This window comes from Marmota monax, unplaced genomic scaffold (genome assembly GCF_021218885.2).
Source record: "Marmota monax isolate L192 unplaced genomic scaffold, Marmota_monax_Labrador192_F-V1.1 WCK01_AAM20220418_F8-fsc00104, whole genome shotgun sequence".
NCBI lineage: Eukaryota > Metazoa > Chordata > Mammalia > Rodentia > Sciuridae > Marmota > Marmota monax.
The window spans coordinates 4878014-4889049 of NW_026693836.1; the positions used below are offsets into that span (position 1 = coordinate 4878014).

The 11036-nt window shown below is 36.3% G+C and overlaps 1 pseudogene; it reads right to left on the reverse strand.

Moving 5' to 3' along the window:
* Nucleotides 1–6899: 6899 nt before the first annotated feature.
* LOC124105262 (dnaJ homolog subfamily A member 1-like) lies at nt 6900–8345 on the reverse strand (annotated as a pseudogene).
* Nucleotides 8346–11036: the final 2691 nt, after the last annotated feature.

The window sequence follows — 11036 nt, forward strand, 5'->3', positions numbered from 1 at the left end:
TACTAATGCTGAAATTTTTAGATTGTTTTGATTTTCTATGTGTGGTAGGCACAATAATGTTCCCCACCCCCAAAATATGTCTGTGTCCTGATTTCTGGCACATGCAAATATATAAGGTTACAGGAAATTAAGTTTGCAGATTGAATTAAGGTTGATAATCAGATGATTTTAAAATAGCAAAATTATACTGAATTGTCCAGGTAAACCAAATGTAACCACAAAAATCCTTAAAAGAGGAAGAGGGAGGTAGAAGAGAGCTAGAAAGATGAAAGCATTAGAAGGATTCAGTCCTGTAGTGCTGGCTTTGAAGCTGGAGGAAGAGTTTAATAATTTGGGTAGTCTCTCTAAGATAAAAAGGGAAGGAAACACAGCCCTACCAAAACTTTGACTTTAGCCCTATGAAGCTCATTTCAGATTTCTGACCTTGAGATTTGTTAGATAATAAATTTGTGTTATATGAAGTCACATTTTTTGTAGTAATCTGTTACAGCAGCAATAGGAATTCATACACTATGTTAATAGTTCAAGAAAAGTCATAGGTCATCCAAACAATGTATTAGGTTTTGAGTATAATTAAAAGAAACATATACACATACAAAACTACATATATGCACACTTAGTCATTCACATTTCTGTTCATAATATTCCTCATCTAATTTGATATTGTTATCAGAATCCAAAGAGGAACTGGGGCAGCATAAGATTGATTGTTGTTTCTATGACTTGAGAGATACTTGAATGTCCACCTAGTATTGTTTGCATTGCCTGGAATAAAAATCCAATTGTGCAAATGGAGAGAGAAAAACTTGTTAACTCTCTGATAAAGAAGATGCCTTGAGAAGAAAGGTGTCCTTTTGTTGACAAAGTTAATAATTTGCAGATTCATGATACTGGGCATAAAATATGCACAGGTATAAACAGATGTAAACAAAAAAGTGAAAAGTAATTTGAGACTGTTGGGTGAGAGCCCATTAATTAAACCCATGTCTAGGACCACTGAAAATAGAGCTAAACCACACTCTGTCAACCAAGGGTGCTTAGAGAGGCAGAAATACCCATAATCTTCATCAGCCCCATTACCCAAATCACTCTAAACAAACATCTAACCCAAGCAGAACCATGATTACTATGTAAATAGAGCCTTAAACTACTGCAAACTAAGTAAATTTTCAATGTAAAAGCAGGGTCTTTGTTCTCCACCAGCAACTTCAGGAGAGTCCTCTAGCCCCATTCCCACTAGATCAGTCTCAAAGCCCAATGTGAAATTTTCCTATATGAAAATTTTGGAGGTGACATAGATCTTCAGTATTTCAATGATAGCTTTATCTCCTTTTACTAATCACAAAGTAAATAATCACAAAGTAAAAGAAATTATCACAAAGTAAAAGACTCTGGCTAGAATATTAACCTAGCCAGAGCCATCTTCCCAAATTGTATATCGAAGCAAGAGTGAGATGCCAAGAACTTGAGAACAAAATTAACAAGATTATTGCCATGGTTTGAACAACCTTCTAAAAGCATGTGTTAGAAACTTAATTCCCAATGTGATACAACGTTGTTTGGGGGAAGGGTAGCCTAATGAGAGATGATTAGGCCATGGGAGCAGAGTAAGTGGATGAAGGCCATTGTCATAGGAGTGAGCTCATTATAAGAGGGAGAGTTTGCTCTACCCAGTCTCTCTCTGACTTCTGCCATGTGATAAAGCAAGAAAGTGCCAGAAACTTGACCTTGGACTTCCCAGCCTCTAAAACTGAAAGCAGTAAATTTCTTTTCATTAAAAATTATGTAGTCTTAGGTATTCTACAAAATAGGTAGTAAAACAAACTATTGCCTTCCGAGAGAAAAATAAAATCAGTATACAGTGATTCAAAGCTGATTTAATATAAGGTTACCTTAAAAACTAAAAACTCAGGCTGGCAAGCCTTGGTTATAGGTAGGATTTAAGGTAGTAGTATATTCAAAGGAATATATATTAATCAGAAAGGGACTTTTGGGGAAGAATTTTTATATAAAAATCAAATTCTGGCTGTGTTCTTCCACTATCCAAAAGAGAGGGTATTTTGGCTCATGAAGAATATTTCATCTGTGTGCAGGTTTACATCTGTGAAGAGTCAGGGCTGCATTCACCCAGCATTTTTTGGTCCAACCAGACATATCAGCTAGCTCCCCTGGATCTGAATATATGTTCACCAAGTAATTTTTTGATCCAAGTTGACTATATAGGGAAAATGCACTAATCAGCAACCAAGAGCACTTTATCTAAAATGGTTATGTTCTCATCATAGATTTCCATGTTGTTCTATACATCATCTTTCCGCCTCATTAATACTTACCCTATAAGAACTCTAGGAACTGTGAGTTCTTAGAAGGAGGAAATTGGTCAAGCCAGTTGAATGGAAGTCATTATGATTTCCACCAGTGCATTCATCTCACCCATGATGGGATTATTTCAGAATCTTCCAGAATTCTCTGGGATAGTGTTTTCATTCCACTAAAGCTACTTTGTTCTGAGCTAGTTACAAACTAGCTGCAAACTTGCTGCCACTAAAGATCTTTTCTCTGTGGAAACCCCAAGTCTTACTCTTCCCAAACATCTCATTCTCCTATGTGCTGAGAAGCATGCAGAAGTATGTAAGGAAAGGGAGACTTATGCATGCTGAGAGCCATAGCCAAGTAGGAATGACATGGCATTTTTGGTTGAAAGGTGACCCCAGCAAGCCATTGAGATGATAATGATTATGTTAAGATGTTCATTCAATTGGAGATTAGACCCCTGCTGTCCACCTCAGCCTGCTACTTTGGAGCTCTCCCAGGACTTCTGGAGAGTTCCCATTGGTTGGGGAAGTGTGGTAGGAGGGAATTCCGGAGGAGGGATTTCCTGTTGGTGTAGGGTGTCCCGGGAGAAGGCCGTGTGCATGGCATTCGCGGGAGTTTTGGAAATAAAGTTTGTTCCTGCTTGAGTGGCTCGTGATTTTGTGCCCAGCCAGACTGCGGCATATGCAAGAAAATTAAAACACAAAAAAGAATAGGCCAGAAATTGAAAAAGAGAGTTAGTCTCATGAAGAAGCAGAGTCTTCATTTCTATTCCAGTTTAGCATGTGAAATAATCTTGTGGCCTAAGGAACCACTGGCATCAGTAAGGATAAAATTTAATGTGTGTCCTGGCTACTAAAGATACTAGTACTCATGACTCTTTTTACTTTTAATTAAATTATTTCACAACAATGATGTCTAAATATGTATATAAATATGTATATACATAAAGCTAGGTATAATTTCCGTATGCTCACACAACTACTAACTTATAGAACCAATATAAATCAAATTAACTTAACATGACAGATAATGTTACTTTGCTAAAAAAAAAAAAAAATCACTTTATTCTGTGGTATTGAGCCTGAGAATGAATATCTCCTGTTTGGCAGCCTGTGCTACTATGCACTGGGAAAGAACTTGATGTTCCCAACACAGCTCTTTAAGTTAGTATGAACCTTTGTTCACAGCATGCATCATGATGCCCTTGGCCTTCATGAACATATTCATGCTTTTCTCTGTTCTTTTCCTTCCCACTTGAGGCCAATAAACATAAAAGCTAATTCCAATACAAAAATAGTGTGGCAGCACCAACGTAGCCTTTTGATGGCCCAGAATATGTTTATATTAATGTTTAAAAATTAAACACAACTTTTTAAATTACCAAGGTGAACTTATAAGCTCTAGTTTGAGTAACTAAGTGGAATCAAGTCCCTTGACTCCCTTCTTACAATGGGTATGAAACTCGTGAGTTGTAAAATCAATGTTTCCTCTCTGATCTTGGTTCACAAAATAGTTGCGGTCATCTTACACACTTTTCATTAGCTTTGTGGTGCATTTCTATTTTAGCAAGCCTACATAAGTTGTCTAGGGGGATATTCACCTAGCCAGAGCCATCTTCCCAAGAAAAGATAAAAACTACACAAGAATGAAATTTGAGTTCTAGTGTCTGTTCCGCAGTTAAAAATGAGCAATAGTGTTATGGTTTGGATGTGAGTTGTCCCCCGTGAGACAATGCTAGAAGATTCAGAGAAGAAATGATTGGGTTTTGAGGGTGTTAACTGAATCAGTGAATTAATCACCCTGATGGGATTAACTGTTGTGGCTGGAGAAGGTGGGTCACTATGGGCATGGCTTTGGGTATATATGTATCTGGCAAGTGGAGGCTTCTTTCTCTGCTTCCTGATCATCATGTGAGCTGCTTCCCTCCACTACACTCCTCTGCCGTGATGTTCTGCCCCTTCTCAAGCCCTGAGAAATGAAGTCTGCTGTCTGTGAACTGAGACTTCTGAAACTGTGAGCCCCCAAATAAACTTTTCCTCCTCTATAAATGTTCTGATCGGGCCTTTTAGTCACAGCAGCAAAAAAAATCTGACTAAAACACATAGCTTATTCTTAATGGAGCAAAATGGTGGAGAGGACTGGAAAAACTCTCCAAACTGTTTCTTTTCCCCTGCTCACATCTGCTAGAGAAGAATTTACACCTCCCTTTGCGTTTGACTCCATTTTTACCCTTCCTTGGGAATGTGAAGTATACTTTTATGGTGGAAGGATATTTAAAATACTTTAAAATGTTATGAATTTGACACAATGGTCGTAAGGGGTTCTGGCATATCAGTATCAGTTCTGCATCTAATCAAATAATTGGGGAGCAGAGGAAGGGTGCTGACACTGCTCTCAGAGGCCAATGAACTCTGTCTCCCCAAATGCCCGCTGATTTAAAATGTCACCTTACTATACATAAATTTCCATATAAACGCAAGTCCACCAGCCACACTAATCTATCAATCTATTCCCAGGAGCAGTTAACTGCTTTAAATTCTACCAACAAATAGGAACCTCTGGATCTGAACTCCTTATCTCCCAATTTTTCTTTAGGAATTTCATTTTTTTTCCCTTTTGTCTTTGCATTCTGCATCTTTTGTAGTTTTCTCATCTTCATCTTTCAGATCTATAATTTGGTTTTCAAGCCTTCTGCTGAAAAAAAAATTAACAATCATGATTTTTATCTCTAAGAACTGTTTCTTATTCTTCGTCTTTTGTTGCAGCCTATTCTTAATTTGAGGCTGCAGTACTCTCTTAAATTTCTCTAAGAATAATAGAGTGTTCTTAACATTCCCCTTTGTTTCATGGGTCACTGATTCTGCTTTTGCTCTCCATCTCTAACTTTTTTTGTTTGTTTGTTTTGCTGCTATTTTGCCTCAAATGTCTAGATATTCTTGGTGGTCTCCATTAATCTTACCTAATATTCCTTCTATCATCCATAAGATCTTCTAAATTTCTATTCCTTATGGCATCCTCTCTCATTTTTTCAGCATTATTATGGATGTATTGAATTTAAAGTATCTTCCTTCTTATACATTGAGGATTTGGGAAGAAGATTCAGTTCACTATTCTGCATAATTCATTGAATTATTTTTAAAACAAAATTCAGGGCTTTTTTATAAACAGTGTTGTAAGAAAACATGGAGATTTTACACATCAAACAAGGATATACTTTCTTCCAGATGTTCACAGGTCTGAAATAGTCATCTTTTTCATATGCTAAATGTCTCTACATATGTATGCTTCATTCTGAACTTCATGCTGCTTTACTGATCTATTCATCTTTTACTATGTCAGTAACACACTGTCTTTAATTAATTAGGGTTTTTTTTTGTTGTTTAGTAATCAGTATATTAAGGAGACATACATTTCAAGAATTGCTTAAATTCTGATACCCAGATTTAAGCATGTGAACATATGATAACTTTTAAACAGACAGTTAAAGCTAATCATCATATTTACTAGACTACCAACATCAAATTACAGTTACTTTGGAGCGTAAATCAAATGGTTTAAAGTAAGCCTATAACATACCTAAGGAACACCTTCCTTCCTATATTATACATGCAAACTACTTTTCCATGTATTGGTTTCTTCATTTTAATTTCTATGTCATCAGGCTGTGGAATTTACTACAAGGGCTTATCATGGTCCAAAGAGGAGGGAAAATTAATGTAACCAGGACTGGTCAACACAGTTTTATATATATATATATATATATATATATATATATATATATATATATGTGTGTGTGTGTGTGTGTGTGTGTGTGTGTGTGTGTGTGTGTATTAAAGATGGTACAATAGAAGAGAATGAAATTCTACAAAAGAAGCAGCATGTAATGATAAACCCCTTCTTTTGAAAGGTATCATTTCTTTCACTGATACCAGAAGTGAAATTATACATTATGCCACCTTCAAGTAAGTTGAGGTATAGAATGCAGAGGAATCACAATGAGTCCCACTTAATACAAATAACTAGACAAAACAACACTCCTCTACAAATTAAGTTTTCTTTTTATTTTTTTAAAGAGAGAGAGAGAATTTTTTTTAATATTTATTTTTTAGTTTTTGGTGGACACAACATCTTTATTTTACTTTTACGTGGTGTAGAGGATCGAACCCAGCACCCCACGCATGCCAGGCGAGCGCACTACCTCTTGAGCCACATCCCCACCCCAAGTTTTCTTTTTCTTATTGCCAGTTAAATACAGAGCTTTAATTTTATAGCTTAACAATGAAGACTCACACACTGAAATCAACACATATACCTAGTATTTCAGTCCAAGTTTGTCCACATACATAGTTGAAATCACAAGGTTTGGCCTAATAACATGCTAGGGGAACTTTTTAAAAGTAGTTTTTATAGGTATTAAACAACTTTTTGCATACTGAACTCATCATATATACAGGGCAAAGTTAGAGCTTTTATATTTGCATTTATTCTTCATTTAACTTTTAAAACACTACTATAATTGAATATTAAAACAAAACAATAGGATATAGTGAACATATTATGATTATAGTCCTTCACTCATTCACTACTGCATATAAAACGTCTGTAGTTAGTGTTATTCACTGGCCCATTAAAAGGTTTGACACTGAACACTACCTCTGGGATGATGTTCATAATCCTCACATGCTTCTCCATTATAATGGTGCTATCTTTCCTGATTTGGATCAAAGGCCATTAGTTCTACCTAATCCATTTCATCAGTCTCTTCTACTACTTCCTTCTATTCAGGTGGAAATTTTTCCATCAAAGAGGGTTTGTCAGGAGAGAGAAAGCCATTTTCAGAAAAGTTTACCTAAACTTGATGATTAGGTGACTCTTTTCATATGGTCTATGATAAATTGGCATACCTTCATTTAGCACACACTTTATATCTCCATGCTTGACAATCTGACCCAGATAAGAGGTGTTGACTATGGTTCGATTGTCAAGAGTGGATACTGACTTCTGGAAGCCACATAATGCTTCCACCAGCTGTATGTCCATACACATGAAAAGAAGTCCATACACTACTCATAGAGTAAAAATAACATGGTCCTTCTGATCTAACACAATGATAATATTTTCTGGTTCCAGTCCTGGCTCTTGGTCTCCTTCACCATGGAATGTTATCTTCTGACCATCTTTCATGCCATTGTCAATTTGAAATTCTAGAAGCTTTTTCTCTCAAACTATTTTCCTTTCATCACAGCTTTTACATCTATTTTTAGGACTGATCCTTTCCCCATGGCCCTGGCACTCCATGCACACAGACTGAATTTGCTGAACCATTGGGGGCTTATCTGATGCCTTCACATTTGCATTCCAGTAACTAGGCAGTTGGGACAGCACTCGACTGCTCTTTTCTTACCACCTTGGCCTTCACATTTGTCACAAATCACATTCTTTTGCAGAATCAGTTTTTTCATTGCACCATTGTATAAATCTTTTAACACTACTGAGAGCTGATGCACAACGTTTTTACCTCTCCTTTCTCTCTGCATCCTTCCTCCTCCTCCAAAAAAACATACCAAAGATGTCCATGGGGGAGATAAAACCACCTGCTCCACCTTCCTTAATTGCCTGTTCTCCTTCTTTGTCATATAATTCCCTTTTCTTGGCATCAAAGAGAACTTCATAAGTTTGAGAAATCTGTTTAAACTTTTCTCCTTCTTTTGGATTCTTATCAGGGTGGTACTTCAAGGCCAGTTTCTATAAGCCTTTTTCAATTCTTCCTGGGTGGCATTGGGTTTGACCCCCAATACCACATAGTAAGTAGTTTCTTTGACCATTTTCTACTGCTGGTGAGCAGGCCGATGTGGGAAAGTGGAAAGGAGCTCATAACTGTGCAGCTTGGACAGCTGTCGCTCCTCCACCTCTCACTGAGTGTTCTGGAAAGTTCTGCTAATTACTGTTTTAATTACTCTCATTTGCCCAACTGAGATCCACTTGTAAATTGGAAGGGATTATGGGGGGAAACAGCAATATTACAGACATGTAGCAAATCTTGAAATTTCTTTTCCTTCACACAAATTCTTGATGAGCAGAAAAACAAGTGGTTCCATAGACTTACAACATTTCTTCAACAATGATGATAACCTGTATTTTGTCACAAATTATATAAAATATGTAATATCATAGTTGCTTATTTAATGATTCATATCTTCATTTTATGGAAGAACTAAAGCCTGGAAATTTAAGTGACTTACTCAAGGATACCTATCTAGCAAGTGACAGGATTTGAACTTAGTCTGACTCCAGATCTCAGATTCTCTCTGCTACACAATAAGTGCCACTATGCAATCATGCAGTGGTAATTCTTTGTTTATGAGAATGTCCTTTGTTAACAGTTTGCCCTGTTTCTAATGAATTAGAAAACAAGTCCATTGCTGATGGTTTGCTTGTGGAAGGCTGACCTGTGTCTTTTCTGACAATATATGCAGAGCAAGGTAATTCAATCACTGTGTGGACCTCCATGGCAATGGATTCAGCTTACTGATAGTTGGTCCTTATTTCTCATCTCAGAAGGCCACAATGCCCACAGGCTTAGTTTGCCAACTTTCTTCTACTCTTTACTACACCTACATCATAAGCTGCAAGCTTAAAAAAAGAATTTTTAAACATAGATACCTGATGAATATAATTATGCAAAAAGCACATGGGTCAAAGACAGAAGAAAAATACAGAAATGAAAATTCTTATATTAATAAAGCAATATTGTGGAAAAGAACTTTAAGAATCTATGTCAGTATGCTTGTCTTTACAATTTAAAAAGTAAGAAAATATCTCTCAATTTATTTAACTTATTAAATATCATGAAAATAGCATCTGGATTTAAAAATAAGCAAAGATTCTCCAATAAAGTATATTTTGACTTATCATAAGAGTTTCACTTCCCCTTTTGTCTACCCTCTAAGGCCTAAGAATATGCAGAATGACCACAAGGAGAGAATTGAGGAACAAAAGGGGCTGGGCAGATAGAAACTGTGGGTGTACAGATACTATAAAAGTAAACAAAAGAAAGAATCAGAGAAGAGAGTGAAAAGAAAACAAATCTTTTCTGCTTTCAACTGTTCCAAAAGAGAAGGGTCGTAAAATAAGAAGAAAAACTGCTTGAAGTAAATATGAAGACCTAGGAGGGGTAGAAAAGGAGGAGGGAAACATTAGCTAGAGATTTAAAAAATAAATAAGTAAATAACGGGAAATGAAAGTATTAAAAAACAAACAGGAAGTGCATCTAAGAAGCTGAAGAGGAAAGAATAACAACTGAGTTTAAGAAATATGTTGGTTAAACACAAACATGACCAATTTCACATACACCCATCCAGCTGCTGCAAATGTGGAACATGCCCCATTTCTAAATGTCCACCTCAAACCAAAAACCAACATTAAGCTTGTTCAACTCCAAACTCCTGTTTCTTGTCCCTTCCTCATTCCCAAATGTCTTCACAAGTTTGAAACCAAAAGATACTTATGGTGGTATAATTTGGTTACAAAGACTTGAAGGGTGGGAAATTATAGCTTGATCATTGAAACCCAGGTCCCAGAAGACCAAGATCTCAGACTAATCAAACCCTAAAATAGGGGCTGGGGATGTGGCTCAAGCGGTAGCGCGCTCGCCTGACATGCACCGGGTGCTGGGTTCGATCCTCAACACCAATAAAAATAAAATAAAGATATTGTGTCCACCTAAAACTAAAAAAGAAATATTTAAAAAAAAAACTAAAATAGTTATCCAAAACCTGTAAACAAGACAAGACCACCAGCAGACCTTTCATTCTCATTATCAGTGCATTTTCTGAACAATCTTGCTGTTAGCCATCTGATTGTCTTGGACTGTGATTTAGTTTGACTTTCTATTTATTATTAATAAGGGCTCAGACTCTATGTAAAGCTATGTTAACTTGAAGAAGATTGACAGGTTATAAGGTATCTTTGTCTAGTGAAGATAAATGTAATTGCCCAATAAAAGTGATAACCTGAGGGGTTATCATTTTATTAGCCTCCTCGGGACATTAACAGTTTTATATGAAACTTAACTTCATTTTAGCATTCTTTCTTTCACAAACTACATACACTTCTTTCTTTCAAAGTCTCCTTTAACATCCAGCTGCTTTCCTCCTTGGTGGTGTAAACAAATCTTTGACATCTGCTCAACATACATTTGTGTATGTTTTCAAATGTTTAAAAGGTATGCTTTGACAATATTTACAATAATATATATTTAGCAATATCTTACTATGTACCAAGAATTGTATTAAATATTTTGTGCATACTATTTTATTTAATACTTAAAACTACCTTGTGAGTTTAGGTAAACTGAGGCCTTGAGTAGATAAATAATATTTCAAGATCATCTATGAGTAGGAAGGATTATAACATTCTGCATATATTTAGTAAGAATCTTGTCAAGCTGTGTTTTTCTGCTTAAGTACAAAAGTAATGACTGCCATGGGCAGGGGTCTAGCAAGAACAGGAGGTCTTGGAAAATCATAGAAGCTAGAAGTTGGGTGCTAATGATGGAAGGCAGTTGGTAGAATGGGTGAAGCTGTCCAATAACTAATTTGTGCCCATCTTGCAAAAGTATGGGGGTGGGAGGGCAGTTCTCATATCTTCATTTACAGATGAGAAGACTAAATTCAGAGAGAACAGGTTACTGTTCCCAGGTCCTCCACTAATAAGACATT